Genomic DNA, 23,157 nt, shown 5'->3' on the forward strand with positions numbered 1-23,157 from the left:
AGTGTGCTTGTAAATATGATACAAATTGTATCGTCTCCAAAAACATTGGCAAATTTTTTTCGGGAATGAATCTACCACGAACTTGAAGAGTGAAGCTTCCCCCTTACAACGAGACCTTAAAAGTTGGTGCACAATTTTCTACAACTGATCTATAACAAAAAAACTGGGTAACATGTTCGTTAAAGACAGTTTTCTTGGAAAGTTAAGAGAACTACCCGAAGAATCAATATCCAGAAAAATTCACCAGGGTCGCGAGAGACCCCGAGCGTGCGCCGATGTAATCTCGGTAAAGTTTCCGCGGGTTTGTCAGGAAAATCGTGTGTGTGAAATTTCGCGGAGCGATTGATCTTGGAACGCGAGCTCGCGACCGCTCATTTACCATTAGTTTCGCGAGGGGATGGAAAAATAGTGGCGTGGAGAACGCGAGATTCTCGATATTAATCTGGGGCGGTTTATTCCTTGGCCGATCGTCCTCCGCTCGGCGGCGCAGAAAATGAAAACTAAATTTCGCAGATGGTATCTCGAACGATTCCGCGGCACGAGAGGAATCGCCGTTTACATGGTCGCTCGACCTTCTCGCGAGAAAACTGCTTGAACACGGCAGGAACACGCTTAGACGATCTTCCGTCGATTTTTGCATTTTCTTAAGCAGAAACATTCTACGTGCAACATGAGTGGATGAACATGACAAATGTGTAAAGCATGGTCGTTGGAGAACTTCGTCAGGGAACTGAGGACGCAGCGATCGCGATTAGAAGCACCTTCTAATAACAATTATCATTAGACTGCGGATTTTATGCATCTATGACGAAAATGGGTACGTACAATTTAAAACAGGGAAGGTATTAAAAAGATTTAAGGCCACCAGTGTATTAGTTTCACCTTAATAAGATAATTAAAAGAAGAATGAATTTGTTATTTGTCTCCTGTGTCTTGCAATCAATGCAAACATTTTTTATTTTGCATAAAGATCCGCAGTCTAATTATCATCTTCTTCATAATATTTCGTACTTTTCCAAAGGGAGGTACAGATAAATTTTATTATTTCGGGGACACGTGACGATGGCCTGGGACATGTTTATTGGAGAACTATATCGGGAGTTTCGGTACAATTATATGGACACTTTGTTGCAAGTATAATTTATTCTAATAGTACGAAATTGTACAACTTAATTGACGATCCATTAGCGTGGTCTGCTGTCTCCTCAAGACAATAATAACAATTATTGATGAGATATCTAATGAAGTATTATTCACTGTGTAAACTAGACCGCATAAAATTGAACGAAACTCATCAAAGATTCACATACATATATAAATTAAACGTGTTATCCACATACTTTCGAGCTGTATATGTAAATCGTAGACATTAAAATAGCTTTTTCATTTATCGACAAAAGTGTTAAAGAAGTTTTTAAAAGATATTTAAAGTGGGTACCAGGTTATCGACATAAGGGTTGAAAAAAAATTCGAAATACTGTGTAAACCAGACCGCGTTAAATTGAACGAAGCTCATCAAAGATTCATATAAAAATTAAACGTCGCGTCCACATGCTTTTGAGCGGAAGTTGTAGTGTACAACTTGAATGTTCAATATGTAGAATGTTCATTGGAGAACAGGGTTCCTCTTCGGGTTCGAAACGGAATCGTTGAGCCCGCGGAATCCTCCGAGTCTCCCTTTCTCGGGTCTCGTGTTTCGGCCGCGGTCAAACGTAATTAGACGGGGAATAATTAGAAAACATCGTGGCCGGGCTATCAAAGGGAAGACGTCGTCTAGTGGACGTCGCGGTGGCTCGTAAAAAAGTTCCAGCCACTTTCGAACTCGGCCGGGGAATGATCTCGGGGCCAAAAGTGGAGCGAAAAGCAAAGGAGAAACTTTCCGCGGAGCAATCTTCGATGCTCCGGCGTGCTTCCCGTCTCTCTTTTTTTCTCCTTCTCTCTCCCTTCTGCTTCTCCTTTCTTTCTTTCTTTCTGCGTTCGTCTCTCCCATTCGTTCGTCGAGGATGCGGCGCTCTCTCCCCGACCGTTCCGAGGAATCGTAAAAGTAATAGATACGAGTCGCGTTATGAATCTTATTTACGGCTTGTGGACCAAAGAACGAACGGCAATTCGTCCTGTCGAACGAGTGCGTTTCGGCCGCGCGTTTATTCTTTGATCACCGGGTACACGTCTCGTGAATTCTCGAATGCGAACGATTCTAACCCCTCCGGGTCAATTTGACACATACCGAGCTGATCCTTAACCCCTTGACTTCGGTTAGCGCGAGTCGGCCTCGCGATGCAGATTTTCTCCACGATTTATTAACCCTTTGCGGTCCTGCGTCGGGCCGGACTTGACGTTGACGTTCGCGAAAGTAGTTTCTTATTTATGGTGCATAAGAGTGCATAATTACCTTACTATTTTATTTCGAACGTATTCCAATTATTAAAGAAAAAGAATTCCATTATGTTGTCTATAAATGTATAGACTCTAGCTTTGTTGTTGCAGCTCGAAGGCGAAAGTGCAGCAGTGTTAAAATTCATAGTCCATTTGCAGGATAAATGTTCTTTCCGAACTGTTTTTTCTCCAAGTGGATAAAACACGGCCGGAGGCGGTTCTTTCTTTATCTAATTTGATGAGACGTAAAAGTAAATTTTACCAGGACCACGCGAGGAAACGAGACATTTTCGGTGTTATTACAATGGCTCCTCTATTTAAAGGAACTAAATGAAATTCTAATGAAATTCATTTACTAAAACGGAGCGCAAGTAATTTATACAACCACTGTTTCCACGGTAACAATGTCATTCAACTCGGGGCTGATGGTGAGGGCAACTGCGACGTTAATAACTGCAATTCTACATTATTTTAAACGGTATCTTTCGTTAAGAACCGTGGGTTAATCAACTCTGGGTCTGTTTTAACTCTACATAGGAGAGCTTATGCCTTTTCACTCCCGAACCATTGTTACGTGTTTACGACAGTTCACATTGAAAACAAATAACAGGAAAAATGCCAAAAACTTGCTGTACGAAACAAGGGAAAAGTAACTAATCAATGAGTGCCTTCCAAAGGTCTAAGAAGGCCCGTCATCTTCGAGTTTGAATGGCAGATAAAAACGGAGAACTGTTGGCAGAAAATGTTTGGGAATTTTTTGGCGATCAACTTGCCAGGGCATCGAGGGCGATCGCGATCCGATGGATCGGTGCAGGGTGATCAAATGCCCGTAGGCCTGCTCGGTGGAGAACTCTGGGAACGAGTGGCGCAATAAACGCGTATCCTCGGGAGCTGCGGTAAAAATCAGGGCTCCGCGGGATCGTTTCGCAATATTCAAGTTGTTAGCCGTGTTCGCCGGGCGAGATTCGTTTGGGAAGCGTCGAATAGGAACCGCTCCGTGGGAATTGGTTGAAATTCTATGCTTTCGTTTGATCGGTCCGCGCGCGCCGCTCCTCTCCCGATGAGGTTATTAGCAACCGAAACGTTTGCTTCCGCGTACAAATCGCTCGACGAGAAGCGATGAAACTCTTTCTCTCTCTCTCTCTGCTCTCCGGTCTCGCATCTGCAGGAAGCTTTTCACCGTAGAAATGCAAATTTAATGCGACACGTATTTGCATTTCTTCTTGCGGGTTGTTTCGAGGAGGTGAATCGATCACTCGCGGCGAGAAACCATTAGCCCCCCCCTCTCTCTCTCTCTCTCTCTCTCTCTGTGCCGTTGTAATCGCCGCAGCAGGCATAAGTCAGCGAGTGGATACGCGATTTGGTGGGGAGCGAAGTCGGTGGCTTCGGTGTTCCGCCGAAGGAAATTTATTAATTAACCCGAAGCCCGATAGGGTATCCCTGCAGGACCGACGACGAGAGCGCCGGCGAGAGAACACCTTAATCATTCATACGGCCGCTGAGAGAATCGCTGCTGCGATGTTAAAGAGTCTCGCGACTGAGAACCGCTGGTCGTGCTCTCGGTCGAGTCTAGCGAGGGGGTGAGGCAGGAAGGAAGGTGTGGGTAGGGGAGGGTAAACCAAGAGAGCAAGGGAAAGAGAAGGGAATGAGAGAGAGAGAGGGAGCGAACAGAGAGACGGCCGTATAGACAGAGAGAGGGAGAGAAGAGGGAGGCAGCGAGAAATAGAGAGAAGGGTGTCGTGGGGGGTTGGATGGAGCAAGAGGGGGGCAGAGGTTGGTGCCAGGGTAGGTTTTGATCAATATCTCGCCCCCACCCCACACCACCACCCTTCGTGACGGTACACCATACCCCCACCCTGGACCCCATCACCCGACCACCATGAATAACCAAGACCATATAGCGGCCTGCAGATTAAATACATCGTGGTACCATACGATCAAACCACCCTCAAACGAACCCTCCACCTCCTCCTCCTCCTCCACCCACACCGCCTCCTCCTTCGACGCTCTACGACGACGACCGCCACAGCACACTTCCTCTAACCCCCTCCTCTCTCTCGCTGCCACGAGCCAGACCCTCCTCTTTAACAGCTACCACCGCTTTCAACGTCGTCGACCATCGTGTTCCCGTAAGAACGACTGATTTGCCGCACCACCGAGCCGAAAGGGGTGGCCGTCGACGCGCGGGCGAGGAGAACCACCAGCCTGGGTGTGGTGGGTGGATGCCGCCTGGCTATCTCTCTCTCAATCTCTCTCTCTCTCTCTGCTCTGGCCGTGTACGTGTGTACACGCGTCCCTCTGCCAGGCTAGCGGGTACGAGCGAGTACGCGGGGAAACCCCTTTTCCTCCGCATTCCGATCCCTCGCGTTTTCTCACGGGACTACGCCGTCGCCGTCGCCGCGCGTACACGCGCACACGGACAAGCCCGCAAGGACAACGTCCCTCCGGGGACCGTTTTACGACACCACCGATCAAGGACCCTCTCTCCCCCGCCACGAAAAAAAACCCGCACCCGGCAACCACTCGCCTTTGACGGCGGATGAAGCCACCTTGGATCTGTGACGCGAGATCCTGATGAGATCATGGTCTCCTCGGGAACCCAAACGGATCAGCAGCCACTTCCGGAAAAAGGAAACTCCGAAAAGTGCAAGCGGGACTTCGTTTATTTAACCAAAGCTGTTCGGTAGGTTTCGTGTTAATGTGTCAATCCTTTGTCAAGCTACAGACTCCATTCGAAGCCAATCGGATCATCGTGATCGCAAACAGATTAGTCTCGAAGAGCAGAGTTGTTTTCATTTTTCAAAAATTTCTTTCCATTGTCAAACCATTCTGAAATCCCGGACAAGAAACTCTCCTGCCCAAAAAGTGTCCAAAGGGGCAAGAAGAACCTCCCCTAGAGGAGGGGATGAAGCCTACTCTCTTTAGACTTTACTCTTCGAGTTATTGAAGTGGATCACAACGAGTCTGCGAATGATGACTGCCAGTTCGATCTCTGCACGTGATAGTAATATTTTTTGAAGAAACGGCGATGGCCGTTCGGGAGAACGTTGGAGGACCTGTGGCTCTTGGGGATCGGGCGCGTGACTGTGCAACGTTGGCCAGAGCGGGCGCTCGCGTCTCGAGGATGGCCGCGTATAAATCAAGTATATACAATGCACGCAAACTATTAGCATTTCAATGAGCGGCACGAGCTGCGGTAACATTAATTACCGGACGACGATATGCTTTTTACTGTGGCTCGCCGCGTTACGCTATCCGAGAGAGAGAGAGAGGGAGAGAGAGGGAGAGTCACGTGGACCGGTCCGTGCGCGTAACCATGCGATATAACATATATAGTACGCGCGCGCGGCCTTTGCGTTATCCGCGTGGCGGCCGTGCGCTAAGTGATAACGCCGTTTATTATCATCTTCGTAACTAATGCCGCGCCCGTTAACCGTCTAATCAGCCGGAGTCAAATAACGCGCGCCATTAGAACATGTTCACCCGACGGTCACGCCATTTGTCACGTGTCTCCACCTGGCGTCGCGGTCTTATCACCGGGAACAGGTGATAACGACCGACACTGCGCGACTCGCTGGCCAGGTATACTGTACGGTTGCGAAAAGAAAAATACCGGTTCGATAGATCCTAGTTTCACCGATAGAGAACGAGAGACAGAGGGAGATAGAGTGATTACCCTAAACCCGCAGACTAGGGTGGTTGCGAATTCTGATCGGTTCTTGAGGTCGACGCTAATTTCTGATGGGAACTCGCGCTGTCGAAACTTAACCAATTACGTGTTAATCGGATCAGCAGACTTTGTCGCGCGTGAAACTTTTACTCGCCGACAACGCGACGCTGTCGGCCTGCGACAATTAGCACGCCCCTGTGGGACTACTAACGCGAGATCATTTGGCTAGATGGCTTTCCCCTGGTCCTGGGTGCTAACGTTATGGGCCGTACTGTCCAAGTGGTCCTAGCTACTTTTAGGAATCTTCAAGGACCGGCCTCATCCAAAATTCAAATCATGTAATCCTGGTCTGGATCGCTTTTGACTAGTTGATAAGAAAAGGGAGGTTCCCAGTTCCTTAAATAAGATAATTGGCAACTGATCTAACATCACAGGAGTCAATTATTTAAAATTCAAATAATTTAATCCTGGTCTGGATCGTTTTCGACTAGTTGATAAGAAAAGAAAGGGTCCTAGTTCCCTAAATGAGATGAATTGGCAACTGATCTAACATCACAGGAGTCAATTATTCGAATCATCAATTTACCAAAAGCTGGCTCATCCAAAATTAAAATCATTTAATCCTGGTTCGAATCGCTTTCGACCAATTGATAAGAAAAGGAAGGCTCCTAGTCCCCTAATTGAAATAATTGACTGATCTAAATCGTTGAAGTTAATCACACCGCACCACCAGAATTGAATCGTTCTTGACCAAATGATGAAAAAGGTAAGTTCCCAGTCCATAGTGTCTGTATCAGTTCGCCAATGATTTTTCGAAGGAGGAATGTTCATGTCGCGATCCATCCGCGTCGGTCTTCCCCGCTCGATTTCCGCAGCGTCTCCCGCAGGCTCTCCTGCACTGTTATTGAAATACTTGGTGTGTACTTGCTCGCGCAAGTATTCGCGATCTCCGTGGCAGGATCGCCGGACGGATAAATGTTTCGCCTGTGTGTAATGCCGCGTAACCATCGAAAAATCGATCTGACCGGAGGCACCCGTTGATTACGGAACTCAAGAACCCGTGAAACTTCAAACGGCGGACGTTCGTTGTTAGCTGTAGATTAGAAAACAGGTTTCTCCGTTGGTGGACGAACGGATGGCGGGATCTCAGTCTCGGGAATCCGGCGTTGCCTCGTTAGCGTCGCGATGGTTGACGGATGCAGCGAGACGTTGACGAGAGGTGGATGTTGTTTTCTATTGGGTAATAGTTAGGGCTCTTAGGACGTACTCGTTATTACTCGAAAAATCGGATATTCTGATCCGGATCTCAATCTGATGTTCTATTTATGAAGGCCTTGGTAATGGTCCATAGATACCACGTGGTCCAAGACCAAATGCTATTGGAGGAATTGTGAAATGGTGGAGATGAAAACGGGACGCTATGGGGTAGCAGACACTATGCTATAGTAGCTCGGAACTTGATGACGTCGCGTGGCCAGAGACAAAAACAATTGATGATAGACGAATTGTGGAATGGGGGGGATGACAACGAGACGCTATGGGGTAGTAGACACTCTACTCTGTTAGCTGAGGATTCGATGAGCTTATGTGGCCAGAGATGACAAGGATTGAACGAATTGCACACTGGTGGGGATCAAATCATGAATAGACTTGTGCAATCGTAGATGAGGAAAAATTTTACGAAATAATTCATACAATGGTTGAGATAATTCATAAATTGGTGGAGATACTACAGAGTAGTGGACGACGGTATCTCATTGGCTGAGATGTTGAAGGACTCGCGAGGCTTCAGATAAAGTGGAATGTCATTGAAGGAGTTATGGGGACGGTGGACGTAAAACGAGACGCAAACGAGGGAATGGATCGAAGATTCCGAGACACCAGGTAGATGTCTGACCCTCTCGTTACCCATTTCGACGGCGAAGTTAGATTCTACCCGCTGGCGCGTCCAGGAAGCGGTCGTTTGTATAAACAGCTACGTCATCGCTGCGCCAGGCTCGGGTCGAGCCGACGTCATGAAAACGTTACCGTGCGAGTTTCTCTTCTGCGGCTTGCACCGAGCAAAGACGCGCGGCCGAGAACCATTCGACGCGGAAAGAAATCCCCAGACCGTCTAATTTCTCCTCTCTCTCGAGGCGATGCGACGCGTTCTCGCTCGGAAACACCCTGCACATTCTAACCCCGATTCTTTTGCACCACCGCGAGTCCTTTCTCTTCGTTCTACTCTGATCGATTCCGGTGAGCTCGAATTTTCAAAATTCTCGCAACAGCGAAACAAAGTAAACCTCCAAGTACAATTTTATCAAAACGATGATTCCAGGATGTCCCGAGAACGCATTTGCCGCGAGCGCGAAGTTTAGACAGGTGTGATGAATAGACCGCGGATCTTCATGCAAATCCTAAATTTCACGGCTTATTTCGCAAAAACCAGGGTGAGGAACAAGTTCAATTTATCAGCTAGAAAACCCCTTATGATAAGCATAGAATAGAGATGTCGTTAATGTTTGTTGCCATTCATGTTTCCTTGTAAAAAGTTGGAAAGAGTACAGCGTCTGCACGCTGCGAGACGTTTCTACTGGGGAATATCATTGGTCAAGGTCACTGAAACACCCCCAAGCGAGGTTGAAACCCAGTGGGAGGCGTTGCCGAGGATTCGCTGAAAGATCCCCTGAAATTCGAAGCAGATTGTAACCATCTGAAGCATGCTAAACGGAACACGAAACGTTACACGGGAATCGCAAGGTAGATTCGCGCAGGATGTCGAAGAGAATGTTTCGGGCCGAGCGAGCAAGAGCGCGGCGAGATAAAAAGAGGATGCGTGATAACAGCGAAGGATTCTAGGTGCAACGAAGAAAGAAAGAAAGAAGGAAAGAAAGAAAGGTGCGTGTACACGATCGAATATCAGAGCGAGGCGAGTCGCGTTCTCCGGGTAGCGTTTGGTACCGGGGTTCTGCTCTGTCCAGGTCGTTGGTTCGCGGCGGTCGTCCAGAAGCGATCCATCGCTTTAAGGTTGAGCCCAGGTTCGTCGGTTCGCGGCTACGCCGTTGCTACTCAGGATTCCAGTTCTCCCCCGTCCCCCAACCCGCGGCTCTCGTTCGTTCCAGCTCGGATCCCCGCGCGCTCTCCGGCAACCCAACCCAACGCGCCAGGAACCTGTTCCGCCCTTCCTCTCTCTCCTGTTCGTTGTCTTGCTTCGGTGTTCTCCCTCCCCTCCCTCCTCCCCCCGTCACTGTCCCGCGAGCGGGACGATCTCGGGCTCTGTCGGGCTCACGGCGCTAGCCCGACTCTGCTCGCTCGCTAGCACGCTGAAGCTGAAGCCGAAGGCGCGCGCGGGCGCACTCGCGTTCACGTTCACGCTCACGCTCTATCGTTGGGCTGCTGCGCGTCTACAACCGTAGATATTACTGTTGCGTGCGCGACGAAGACGGCCAAACAGACAGAAATAGAGAGACTGGGGGGATTCGGAAGAGGGGGTAGATGGTAGGAGAGAGGGAGGGAGGGAGAGAGAGAGAGAGAGCGAGTTCCGTGCACGTGCGTGCGTGAAAGAGGGAGAGGAACCCTGGAAGAAGGAGAAAGACAGCCAGAACGAGCGGAGGAGAAAGAAACTTGGTGCACGCGCTGCCATTGTTTGCAGCGTGTGTCTCTCCTAGCTCTCCCTCTCCTCCTCATTCCACCACCTCCTCATGCATCTCTCTCTCTCTCTCTCTCTCTCTCTCTCTCTCTCTTTCTAGCCATTCTCTATACGCGTCTCCTCGCTCGTACTGTCCTTTTTCTGATCCCAGTACCTCCTCTCCCTCAACCATCTCTCTCCCTTCAGCCTTTTTTCACCCGTTCGCTCTTGTTCCCTCCTCCTCTCGCTGCAGCCGAGACTCTCGGCTCCGCTGCAGGTCCTCTTTTTTCAGGTTGCACGATTTTTGCCTACCGGGGCACCGAGAGAGCTCGGCGTGCTCTCGCGGGCGCGAGAGACCGGCGTGGATAGCGAGGGAAGGTGGGACGAGGAGCTTGCTTGCTTGCTTGCTCGCCGAGGAGGAGGAGGAGGAGGAAAAGCCGACGGGCAGGATGCAAGGTTACTGGAAGAAGGACGTAACTGGGCCGATGATCCTGCCGGTGCCACCTCGACCTTTCTTTCCGAGGCGCTGCGCTTTTTCTACCGAACGAACGTGTCCCCCTCTGCGCCTGCCTCCTCATACCCCTCGTCCTCCTCCCTCATTCAACTCCCTTCACCTCCCACCCTCCTCCACCACCTTCTACCTCTACCCTCCCCTCCGTTGCTCGCCACCGTCCTCCCCTATTTGCTCGCTCCCTCCCCGCGAACCTCCCTGACGCCGCGGGAGATCCGAGAGGAGACGTTACCAGGACGATGATCTCCGCGAACTCCCTGTTCCCGCGCGAACAACCACGCTTTCGGCGGGAGATTTGAATTCCTCGAGGAACACGCGTGACTTGCTCTCCTACGGCCGCCACCTTCGCCAGCGGTACCGTCTCGAATTATGCTCTCACGAGCCGCGTCTTGAAAACGTCCGATCACCTTCAAATTCCTGTTCCCGTGTGCTCTTTTTGATAGACTGCGAATCTTTATTGATTCATGACGAAAATGACTAGAGGAAATATGACACTATAAAGATATTAGAACAATTTAAACATATTACCATATCATCCTCTGTTTATTAAAATTATTTAAGGAATAACTTTCGTTCTTTACAATTGCAGAGTTTTTGGGAAGATCCGCAGTCTAATGATCACTTCGCAAACTATCTTGCTGTGGTTATGACCACGGGGTACCACTGCGGGTTAGAACCCCATCGAAGCTGCCATCTCGCATTATACTCATATTTTATTGCCTTCTAAACTCCATGCAAGGAGACCCTGCACACCGGCACCATTATGAAAATCACCTGTCACGATTAATATGAAAAAGTGTATCGTTTAGAGTGTGTATTTAAACGACACAGAGGAGGGGTCCGGGTATCTACGAAGGGGATGATCATCAAACAGCCTAGCTGCGCCATGAATTAAATTGAGCACGTCCATCTCGCAATGTATATGGAGCAGAGCACTTTGAACTCGTTCTGCAAGAACTTCATCCTGCGAGAACCCTGGCAACAGTAGCCAGTCTCCAGCACTAGCTAGCCTGGAACCCTATTGTGCAGGCTGACTCATAGCAAAGAAGCTAGGCAGCCGAGGTAGCCGACAATCGGACACCTCGAGGCTGGCGAGTATGCTGAAACTGGTATGCCAGTTAGCAAACATAGTCGGTATCCGTAGCCGGGGTCTCGGGTCCTTCTTTTCTGAAGGGGGTTGTCCACTTGTGCGCGCCCTTCGCCACGGCTCATTTAACAACGAGCTCTCTTCGATCCGCTATACTTTGCATCATCCCCCTTCGAGGTCGCCGTCGAAGGCGCCACGTTTGACGCCGGTTTCAAACCGAGAGATCGACGACAATGGACTTTGGGGTTCCGAGGTGAGAGAGAAAGAGAGAGAGAGAGCAGCGAAACCAGAACAATTTCTCACTGGGCCCCGAGGCAACACAGGTTTGTACACGGTACACCCCGCATCTTCCTCGTTCTTGGGGGGACAGAGGGGGCACGCGGGGAAAGGATGATTTCTCGTGCGTACGACTTCTAAACCAGTTTCCCCTTTGAGAGCCCCCTCTCTCGCGGGACGCGCCTTTGCCACCCTCCCCCTCCCGAGAAACGCCTCTTCTTTTCTAAGACAAGACCTTTTTGCCCCCGTGCGCGAGAGAAAAATGGGTGGGGATGCTAAAACAGAGAGGAGGCGGGGAGGAAACTGCCGGTGAAGACGATCCGCCGGAGACGCACTCGGACACCCGGGTTTTTTTTATGTCGGCTTTCAAACAGGTTTTACATTCGGCCAATATTGTCGTAGTAAAGTGTTCTTGTTTACCGTGTCGATAAGCTTGTCGCGTATCTTTTAAGCGGGTGCGCTTGTTGGGCGCCAATGGCCACGGTGAAACGCGGTCCATGGGGGAGACACGTGGGGAACGGTCGAGAGAGAAAGAGAGCGAGTTCTAAGGACGGGGGGAGGGAGGGAGAAGAAGACGAGTAGTCGAAGAGAGGAGAGTGGGGAGAGATCCCTAGAGAGCCGCAGGGTGAGTCTTGGCTCCGGGATGAGGAACAGAGGAATGGATAAAGAAGAAGAAGAAGGAGAAGAGAAACACAAAGACCAGGAGGAGGAAGCATGAGCGGCGAGCCAAGGGAGGGAAAGAAAAGTGGCGGGCCTACATTTCAGGTTATTTTTTTCTTCTTCTCCTCCGCTGCTGCGTGCACCCCTCCCCTCCCTCTGTTTCTTTATTTTCGCTACCGTGCTTCTCCTGCGCCTTCTTCTTCTTCTTCTTCTTTACTCTCTTTCTAGTGCTCCCCGGCCTCGTGCGACCATAGTCACGTTGCGTCACGGCTGTTCACCGGGAACGGGCGAAACGGTTGTTGGTATAACAACGCGATTAGCATGCAAACTCGCGTAGGAGGGAACGCTGGGGATTAGACGAGCGCAGACAACGCGCCCGGAGAAAAAAGATGTCGGGGATGTTATTGAATCGAACGAGAGTCTCTTCGTCGGGAGGACGACGATGACAGGCGCTCGTGGTCGGTTGATATAATGGCGGCGGATTCTACAGACTCGACTAATTTCGCCGGCTGGAAACTACGCCCGAATCCACGCCGCTACGACTGTCTTGCGAACGCAAATAGATCGATAGATCGATGTAACGCGTGCATGTAAACAGCTACGCGGCCGCCCGCCCGCCCGCGCGCGGGCGTAAGTTTAGCCGCAACCACGAGCACGGATCGCTTTCTGCGCCGAATTTCGACGGATAGCAGCGGATCCGCCCGGAAATTGCACGGCGCTGTTCCTGACGAGTGTGTGACTTTCGTTCGGAAAGTGCGCAGGGACTTGAGAAAATTCGGGGAAATGCGGCCTGATTGATCGTTAAACTGTTAGGCACTCTTTTAGGGCGGTCGATGCCCATACTCTGGCCAGGCTTGCATTGTTTCGCCTCTGTGATTAATTCGGCGACGTTCTCAGTTGTGTGTTCTCCATTTGATACGATACTTTTTGCATGATTGACGGAATAAAATGTTATTATAATTTGTCTTAAGAAGGCGATATTTTTGTTCAAATCCTCGAAGTTATTCGCTGTCCTTCGAGACCAATTTTGATCGTACGTAACGCTACAGTATTGTTCGAACTGTCTCTCCGAAAATACGAATTCAGATCTTGTTGAATCTACAGAATCTACAGAATCTACGACTGTCGTCGGAGATGAGAATAAAGTAACAGAAATATTATTTCGGTTTGATCCCCGCGGAAATTAAAAATCGAAGAGCCGGAGAGAGAGCTCATCTGGAAATGACTTGGTTGACGGTAGTTCGTCGGAGCGATACGCACGGCAAAAATGGTAACTCGTTTTATATTAGAATTCTTGGAAATAGTGTATCTAAAAATAATGAAAATGGCGGCGGTCGGAGGTTCAACGAGCCCCGGCAAAGCGCTGCATTAGCCGTAGGAGAGAGAGAGAGAGAGAGAAAGAGAGCACGGAAGAGAGACGAGGAGAGATCGGGTATGTGCTTCATCGAGCCGGAGGTGTTATCAAAGTAACCTTGGCGGATAGGAAGCAGAGAAAAAAGGCAACGCGTGGGCGGAGGCGAGAGGGCACTCGTGAATGTGTACTTATTTATCGGCGATAAGATACCCTCTGTCGATGCCTGGTGTCGCTCCTGGCGACGCGCGAGAAATTCGCGGAGAGTCCGCCGAAAAGTCCAGCTCGTCCTCTGACACCATTTTAATTTTACTGTGCTTATTCCATCGTGGGCAAATGAATTCTTGCAATTTAACCCTTATGCCCATGGCCTGGGAACCCACTTCTAATTTATTTTCTGTCTAATGCGTCGAAAATCGTAAGTGCAACACAGTTGAATATCGAGGAAAATTTTGGTTATAGGGTTGAACTGTGAAGGATAGTCGTTCGCAGCCAGGCGATTTACAATGTAAAATATTTCAACAAATTTTAAGCGGTTTCAACGAACGTACAAAAATGATTGCAGCGAAGTTAAGTGCTCGAAGCGAGTCTCCACAGAGAAGTGAGTCATGTCCTTATCAATAATGTATTTTACACACTGATGTCATCGGCAAGTGTCATTCGGTTGCTAATCACTAGACTGCGGATCTTTATGCGTTTATAGTAAAATTGGGTAGATGAAATTCGAAATTGTTGAAATATTTTAAAAATTGCAGATGTCTCCTCTGCTAAAATCATTAAGGGAAGAAATAACGTTCAATTTGGTGTCTACTTCTTTTTTATATTCAGAAGAACTGAATGTGATACTGTTACATTTAATTTATTTACAACTGACTCGGACAATTTTTACGTTGCGTAAAGATCCGGAGTCAAGAACGATCATAAATGGTGATGGTCTGTAATATGAAGATTGGCCGTTGCGACAGCAGAAGACGCAACAGAGTTTTTAGGTGTTCCGTAGCGGATCGTCAATTAATTTCGCGGAGGAAATTTCATCCCGCGGGAACGCTCGCAAGAAGGCGAAAAAGAAGGGAAGAATGGAGCGAAGAAGACCGCCGAAACAGGGTCGGGAACGATGTCAGCGGGGCAAGCACGAGAATTAAGCGACGTTGGAAATTAACCCCCTTAAGCCACCCTCTAGATTTACCCCAGGTGCTCGTCAGTGTCCGACCCTGAAACCGTGAGCGTCGTAAACTCGCCGGCTCGTTCGTTTTACTGTCGTAAGAGGACTGACTGGCCGGCCCTTGGAATCCCGCGCGGCATTCGAACACCAAGAATCGTGATTAAACATTAAGGGGGCTGGCTTCTTAGGATTCCCTCGACCGGACACGTCTGTCTCCCCGCGTCCTGATTCTCCTCAGCACCGTCATTAGGCTCCGGTAACAGCGTTCGAGAAAATCCTTTCGGTCGACCTACCGTTTCCAAAGAATCGCAATTAGAATCGGATTGAACCAGTGGAGAACTTTCCGGCGGGACGGCCGCGAGGAGAACTACCCCGTGGAACGGTGGGATCAGCGAAAGGTTGCCGAAACTTGGCCGAAAAATTACCGAATCCGCGAATCGCGGCTGAACCGACTTGACGGCATCGAATTACCAAAGAGAGAAACTACGGTGAGAAGTTCCTGCAAAAGTTCGCATCCGGTCCGCTAATGACATCGAGCCGACCCAATGATCTACGATCTCGTGTCCAAACACAGAGGTGCACTCGCAGATACGGGGGTGGGTCTCTCGAAGAGGGTAGAACTCGGAAGTTGGGAGGCACCTTGACGAATCTCCGGAGCGGGGATTCGGCTCACCTATGACCCCGAGTCGAAAACAATCATCGAACTTTCAAGCGGTAGCTGGACCCCGCTGGCGGGGGTTGGTTTCCTACAGAGGACACCTGCAGAGGGGAGGCGAACCGAACAAGAAGACTAAGAAGAAGGAGGAGGAGGCGGGGGAGGCAAAGCGGCTCTCGTGAAAATTACCGGGCCGACTATACGGACCTGAAGAGCGCGTCATCCCCTTTAACCGGGGGATTGAATTTTTCCCCGACGTGGAGCTCCTGGCACAGGGTGCGCACGACTCCGCCGCCCACCCCAACTCGCCCACTCATCCCCCAACCTCGACAGAGAAAGAGAAAAAGGGGTGGCTGAGGGGGTGAGAAAGAGGGAAACGGGAGAGAGAGCGCCCGAGAGAACCAGAGAGAAGCAGAGAGAGGGGGTGGGGGGAACGGGGGGAGGCCCATCCCCTTCTCGCGGACAATAATTCTCCAGTGGTCGCGGAGGGTTGCCCGTGGCAACTCTTCAGCGAGCCGGAGACGAGCTGACGAGACGAACGCGATGAAATTGTCCCTCCTGCGCCTCTCTCCCTCATCCTCATCCTCTTCCTCGCTCGCTCTCTCCTTTCTCCCTCTCGCCGAGAGCCGTCTGTCTTTCTCTCTGCAGGTTCTACGTGGTCGTAGGAGGCAAAAAATGCAAGAGCAAGAAGGGCGGCGCGGGGACAGGGAGGGTGGAAAAAAATAGAGAGACGACGAAGGAGAGGAGAGCAGGGTGGTCGCGGGTAAAGGGGACGGGGGCGCAAAGTAACGCCGAATGGGGTGGGTTTCGTTGGGAATTTCGCGTATCTTCGACGCCGGGGGTGGCCGCGTTTAATCCTCCGGGCTGTATGCGAGAAGAAAGAGTCCTGCGGGGGTTGCGATTAAGAATCGGCCCTACTTTGGCCAATGTTTTTTTAGTGCCGTCTTCAAAGCGCGGATATTCGGCGAGGGCTGACGCGAGACGACGAGACGGGGCCGCAAAAGGGTGCCTCCTCCCCGTCCCTCTGCCCCGCGAAACCGGCTGTGAATTCTGCGGGAATGATTCACCGGTTTATTTGCGCCGCGGTCGCAAAAATTCCCGAGCGATCCCGATCGACTCCCTCGGACGCCGAAAATTCCCGTTTTCGAACCGTAACGTTGTCGTGTGGACATCGAAATTTTTGCAAAATTCTGGAAGACTGTCGCCATTTTTTGCATGGTAGCAATATTCCCAGCGTGTTAAGGGATGTGATCGATTAGAAAATACCGGGGATGCTGTGGAGCTTCGCAAAAAGGCGTCGAAAAATATGTGGGGGAACGTTCTAATATAGCGAGCATGTACTATGAACTGGCTCCGAGTTTCGTGGTCCTCGGTCAAATTTCGAAATCGGAAAAGGGGCAAAAGGAGCTGAAAGGGCCGAGAGGCGAGTGCAGAGAAGAAACAAAAAGGAGAAAGGAGCCGGATAAAAGGGTGATCTTGAAAAGGTAGCGGACGTGTTCGCTTTGACGGATCCCCGTGTCGCATGAACGACCAAGCGGATTAGCGGCGGATCGTGTGCGTCCGGCTGTAACATAGCGCTTCGCGAAGCGCCACGCTGGCCAGAAAGAAGACGCGAAGAGACCGGTGCAAGGAAGAACGAAAGCGAGAGCGGGAGAGAGAAACGAGAGCCGTGGAGAAGGCGGGATATTCGTGTATCCGGCGTATATAATTCGATTGGCTCGCCTAATCCAATGGAATATTTTGACACGAGTCGCGTCCGACTAGCCTCCACCGGGGGAAAAAGATCAAAGGAGGCCGCGGAATCACGCCGATTCTCGCTTGGGGACCGAACGGTCAATTAGCGACGCGAGGAAATCAATTAATCGCCCGAGAAAACTCCGCTCCGCTGGGAATCATTGTTTTTTCGCAGACTCCTCCTCCTCCGCTATAGTCTACTCGATCTGTCCAGAAGACCAGTGGAATTCACCCTTCAAAATTCAGCATCGACAATTATTTTCCAAAAATATTTTCCCGCTGTGTTCCTCAAAGTTGAAGAGCAGACATTATCAGATACCTCGAAAATTCCCTGAAAGTCTCGTGCGAGACACTGTTTGAAAGACAATTAATTAAGGTGTTTAGTTATCGACTCGAATAATGCAGGTTCGAGCAGACGTGTCTGGAGCGGGACAAAAGGGCTTGGTAAAAGAAGGATCGAGTGTCTCTCGAAGGTGTCGGCTGCGAAGTGCAGCGACAAACGGAGACAACACAGCCCCGGAAACCGATAAACACGCGGTGCCCGCGGCGGAAATCGTTCGTTTAGCTGCGCGCATGATTATACAGAGGCGAGTCATCGCTGCGGGGTTCTTCCGTATCCATTTCGTGTAAAGAGCTTAACGAGAGGATTACCGGAGGAACTATCCGATCGCGAGGAAAGGGAGAGAGAGAGAGACGCGTCGCCGATGCGGAGCACAGAGGCAAACTGGAGGAGCACGCATGGGAGAAAGAACTAATATGCTCAAGGAAAGGGTCGGAGGCTTCTCCCACCCTCCGACGGACACGCGCTTGGGATATTGCTGCGCGAAATGAGCGATTCACCATTTTTTTCCGCAAGGTGTTGCCCCCGCCAAGGACCTGCATCCTTCGCAAGCTGAATTGAAACGATGTGACAGGGTCTTCTGCTACTTTTCAACGCTGCAGTGAGACTAGCTCGAATCCTTTACGTTCTCGAAGGGGTTGCAGGTGTGATTGAGACTTTCGAATTAGTTGGTAAATGAGGATATTTGTATAATTTTTCAACCCCGGAATAGATCTAGCGCATGCTTTCGTTGAACTTTTCAACCCCACATCGAATGTGGGCACTTCACGTTAGCAAAGAGGTCCCTGGTAGGTTTTAGATCGGCCTCTTGTGGCTGCCATAGCAATTGGGATCGATACTTCATGATTCATTGATACCTGCAGCTCTTTGTCCAACTTCTCAACCCTGCAGATGTGGCACGAGTTCTTTACATTGTCAAGTTCCAGATTAGAATTCTTAGCCACCCTAGCGAAATGAGATCGAGATCTCATAATTTATTCGGAAAGTGGATGTTTTCACGACTGTTCTCTAGATATCCAGCGTATTTATCAAATGTTTCACGATTGACATTATTGAATGAGTCATGTACCCTAAAACTCATCGACACTGAAGTGCATCGAGGTCCCTTTCGAACGCCTCACCCTGTAGACGATCTTACATGCGCGCTATGTGCACAGGGGGGGAAGGGGTGTCTACATATTTCTGCACACACGCGACCGCTGCACGAACCTCGTCCGGCAGTGTGCGCGGTTATGTACTGTACATATCTATGTGCACGGAAAGAGAGGCAGAGAGAGAGAGAGAGAGAGAGGGTTATATCGAGGGTAGAGGGAGGAAAATCAGAGAACGAGAAGAGATAGGGAGAGAATGAGAGGGACGAAGGGAAACACTTGGACAAAACGAGAGGGAGGAAGAGAGGGAGAGAGAGCCAGGGTCGAATGATCAGCCATAAACTGAGTCAGCGGGGATAGTATTGTCCTCTGCCTCCCCTGGAGCCTGTGCTCCCTCTCTCCATCCACGAGGTCTGAACCACCCCATGATTCCACCTCGTCCGCAGACGCGACTCAGGGGTTGCTCGAGGTCGGGGGTGTACCGACAAGGAAGAGATGACAGCGTGGAACTATCGCGTTCGATTGTTAACAAAACTGGAACGCTCGAAGCCCGAGGAAAACGAAGGGGTTTCTCCAATGGTTGCTTTAGGCCTATCCCGAATTTTCCAACCCCTAATTGAGAGCGACATGGTCCCGGGCAACATGATTTTACGGCCTGTCGCTGGATCAACCCTTGCTTTGCTGAACAACTAACAAGCAATTATCAACAACTATTTATCTTCATGGTGGATTCTTCTCTGACAAGGTACCTTCGACTACAATTAAACGATCAAATCAATTCAAATTGATCACATCGATTTCTTGCCGTTTCCATGACAATTTTTGTACATAAAATTGGATAAGATCTTCGTGGACAATCAAAGGGGGATTAATCGACATGTCGAACGATTTCGTCGCAGAGGAAGAACGATCGGCTCCCGTCATCCGATGAAAAATCGAGCGGAGAAGAGTCGAGGATTAACATTCGTTCGGTCGATCCTCTGGACGAGGTCTCGCGGCGCGCAAAACTAAACTTTCATATTTAAACGGCGCGTGCATAATTCATGATCCCGCGCAAATATCGCGGGAGCTCCAACCTTTAAGGTCGACCAGAGCGTGGACAGAGGACCGTGACAGGTAGACACTCATGAATTATGGGCCGAGCGCGCACACACGTCCTATCTAAATTTAACGATAACAAGGCGAATCCGCGTGTGGACGCATAGCGATGCTGTAACGCCGCTAGGCCTGAGACGATTCTTCTCGCTTTCGCCTTCTTCCTCGCCTCCGCCACCCTTTGGCCTTGCCGGTCAACGCCTGAATTAATATTTCCTTATATCCATCGTAATATTATTTGGTAATGCCTTAATTGTTTCGATAAGTTTGTTCAAACAAAATCAGGAAGTGCCGAAACTAAATCCTTTAAAATACTGGGTCTAAATGAACCCGGGTGAACAATGCGACAGCATCTAGAATTCTAGCACATCATCAACGCATCTTAAATCCGGAGAATCGTCAGAGAAAACTCGAGCAGGCTTCAGATCCTCATTTAGGGTATCACGGGGAACTTAGCGGAGACGTGAAGGATGGTCGCGCGAAAGAATAATTGAGGTAGCGGGGGATGTTTATACCGAAGTTTTCAATCCTGGCTGGTAGACTCGGGATTAGCCACTCTTAAGGGATCAAGGGGATATTGCGAAGCCCTGTGCCCGTAAGACAGCTCTCTCAGCACCTGCGGGGTCGATCTGTTCGCGGGCTACGGTAACGTGTGGACGCGGCTTAAATCGATCAGAGTCAGGAGCGGCCTAAGAAAACGCGGCTGCATAGCCCGGGGGGACTATAACGTTGGACGTGCAACAGGCCGCCTAGGTCCGCGGAAAAGGAGAGAAGTCGGTGACAGAAAAGACTGTTCGGATCAAAGCACCTTTTGCTCGGTATATTCTCGCGCGCGCCCGTGAGTGTATTTATGTTCCTTGAACACAGCGCTCGCTCGCGCAAGGATAAAAACGGTCCCATTCATTCGGGCGAGCGCATCGCGGAAGGCAATTATCGTGGCTCGTTTCTTAATTAAAACCGGTCTTTAGGCAGCTAGCGTAACCGCCGGGTGAGAATCGCGCGCCGCGTGCACGGACTCGCTCCGCCGAGCCCCTCGTCTTAATTCGTTAATGAGAGGAGTTAATTCGACTCGATTTTCGGTTGATATAATCGATCGATCGAGGTGTACCTAATCGTTCCGCGGAGAGACGGAACGAAGTGATTTTCTGTTAATTATTCGCTCTCCGCGCGGACCCGTCGGAGGAGTTCGTTTCATCAGGCGTCGAACAACAAGAAGATAAGAGAAAGAGGGAGGGTCCCCGCGCATAGTTTATTATAATTGCCAGGCATAATTTTCCTCGGGGTCTCGCAAAGACCGACTTAACCTAATAACGTCAGACGCATTCGACGGAGGGAAAGAGGGCCGATATCAAACCGGGAGGGTGTCCTTTTCGCCTGCATTACACGTAATTGCGAGGGCTAACGAGGTTAGCGGTCCGCGGCCACGGTAATGTGAACGTCACAACCTCTAATTAAGGGCCGATTGCCTCCTATCGGTGTCGCGTCACGATCCTTGCCTGCCGTTTTTTCAGGAGCGATTCCTGATATCGCCGAATAAATAATTAAACGCGCCCTAATTCGATCGCAGCGAGATACCGAAGGCGAACAGGTGCTTCCGATATCGCTCCCTATGATTCCTACAAAAGGATGTAACCGGATAACCATCGTCAGTACGTTCGAGTTCATCGAGTAATGCTTCATTGCCTGAAATACCGTTTTAAGACGTCGCGAACCAACCCCTAACTTCATAAGCATTTTTCTCGACGACTATAAAAGATAATCAAACAAATCAAAATGCTACCGACAACTACACATTGGAACTATCTGATCAATTTTTCTCAAAATTTTAGATCCTTCATTAGCGGTAGAAAAAAATGATTTTCCGGAAATGCATCATAAATCAATGTTCGAACTCGCCTCGACGAAATCAACATCGGAACCGTTGTCAGACGTTACACATTACACTAACGATGCTCCAGTCAACTGTCTCGTACCGATAAAAGACCGGAATAATGAATTACACCGGCCGGCGAGCAGACGTCGCAAAAAGAAGCTCCTTGTACAAACATTTTAATAAACGTATCCATCACGTAACCGAATTAAATTGAAGTCATGAAGGGAGGGGGGCACACCTGCAGTCCCCCTCGCGTCAGGATCACTCTTCGCCGAATCCCCGAGCATTCATAACCGAGCAGACGAGATCCCAACGACCGAAAACCCTTGGCCGAGACTCGCAGACTTTTCGGAGGGTCTGGTCGTGCGATAATTTCTCGAATCCGTCACACGGTTCGAGTAATGTACAGCGAAATTATGCAAACTGCATGGGCGTGGCGTTCGATCGTCGAACAGTTGGCAGAGAGAGAGAGAGAGAGAGAAAAAAAAATAAACGAACTGGCAGAGAGATAGAGAGGAGGGGGTGAACGTGTCCGGGGCGACCGCGCAACCGGCAACCCGTTGAACCACCCGGTGTATTTACGCGGTTTTATAACTTGTTCGGTTACACCCACTCCTTAGTCAATAGATTTTCCGGCGAACGTTACGAAGCGACTGCCGTGTACACGATTCCCGGAGTGTCCCCAGAGAAAACCGAAGGAAAAAAGGTGCCCCCCCCTCCCGGTGGGTGTGGCAGAAGATGAAACGGAGACGCGTGTATTATTTCCAAGCGTACCGCTCTCATCAAGATTGTTCAGCGAGGGAACAAGAGGACAGGAGATAGAAGCCGGTGTGTTCCGCGGACTCCGAATGTCGCCGGTCGAAACTGTTGTCGTTGAAACAGAGAGAATATTTTTGGAGAATATAAATACCATTTATTCCCCCCACTCTCTTTCTCTATCCAACCTCCCCCTTATTCTCCTCGTTCATTCTTTCTTGCGATCAGGCTCTCTCGCTATGTCTCTCGCGCGCGCTCGGCTACACCCCCTAAAGCCCCCCTCTCGTTTTCATTCTGCTTTCCCACCCCCGCGCTACACCCCCGACCTTCCTGCGAACCTCCGGCTCTCTCTTGTCCTCATTCTGTTTTCCTCCTTCGGTCACCCTCGTCCGCTACCCCCCTCGTTCCGCGCTTCAACCCCCACGCGACGCTCCAACATCCATCCACGACCACCCCAACGCCCCCCTACCGTCAACCACCGGTCTAGCTCATTCAGAGCGACAGGACGCGTGTTCGTCAAGATAGATGATAACTAAGTCACCCAGATATTTTATGCGCCGATATTGACCCGCGAGACAGGCTACAGAGAGACAGAGAGAGAGAGGGAGAGAGGGGGGATGTCGTTCTGTCAAAGCACCGATACTCCAAGGGGCGAAATATTTTTTCGGGCTCGCTGCCAATTGCTGACGTGACCGTCCACTGTGTCAGCAGTGCGCGCGTCAGCGGCTACGTTGCACGAACCCCGGGAAAAGGAGAACAGGAAATTTTCGTCGGCGTGACGAGGGAACCGGCCAGCCGGCTGCTGCTCCGCTCCGCTCTCCTCTGTTCTTCTCTCTCTCTCTCTCTCGCTCTCTTTTGCTTCTTTTCCTTCACCAGCGCACGACGCGCCGGCACTGGTAAAAATATGACC

At 50.1% G+C, this 23,157-nt stretch overlaps 1 protein-coding gene across 7 annotated transcripts in view; it reads right to left on the reverse strand.

Moving 5' to 3' along the window:
* The window catches only part of Chi (LIM domain-binding protein 2 Chi), a 198,856-nt gene that overhangs the window by 131,656 nt on the left and 44,043 nt on the right, over positions 1-23,157 (reverse strand). For 2 of the 7 annotated variants that reach the window (XM_076438380.1, XM_076438378.1), the window contains exon 1: positions 1-22,524. This exon is cut by the window's left edge and continues 14,060 nt beyond it. The exons of 2 other annotated variants lie outside the window; for them this stretch is intronic. The gene's annotated coding sequence lies outside the window, so the exon portion shown is untranslated. Of the gene's footprint in view, positions 22,525-23,157 lie in introns of those variants that run through there. 3 more of the 7 variants (XM_076438377.1, XM_076438376.1, XM_076438375.1) reach the window with 2 other exon arrangements.

Source organism: Lasioglossum baleicum, chromosome 14 (assembly GCF_051020765.1).
Source record: "Lasioglossum baleicum chromosome 14, iyLasBale1, whole genome shotgun sequence".
NCBI classification, from domain to species: Eukaryota; Metazoa; Arthropoda; class Insecta; order Hymenoptera; family Halictidae; genus Lasioglossum; species Lasioglossum baleicum.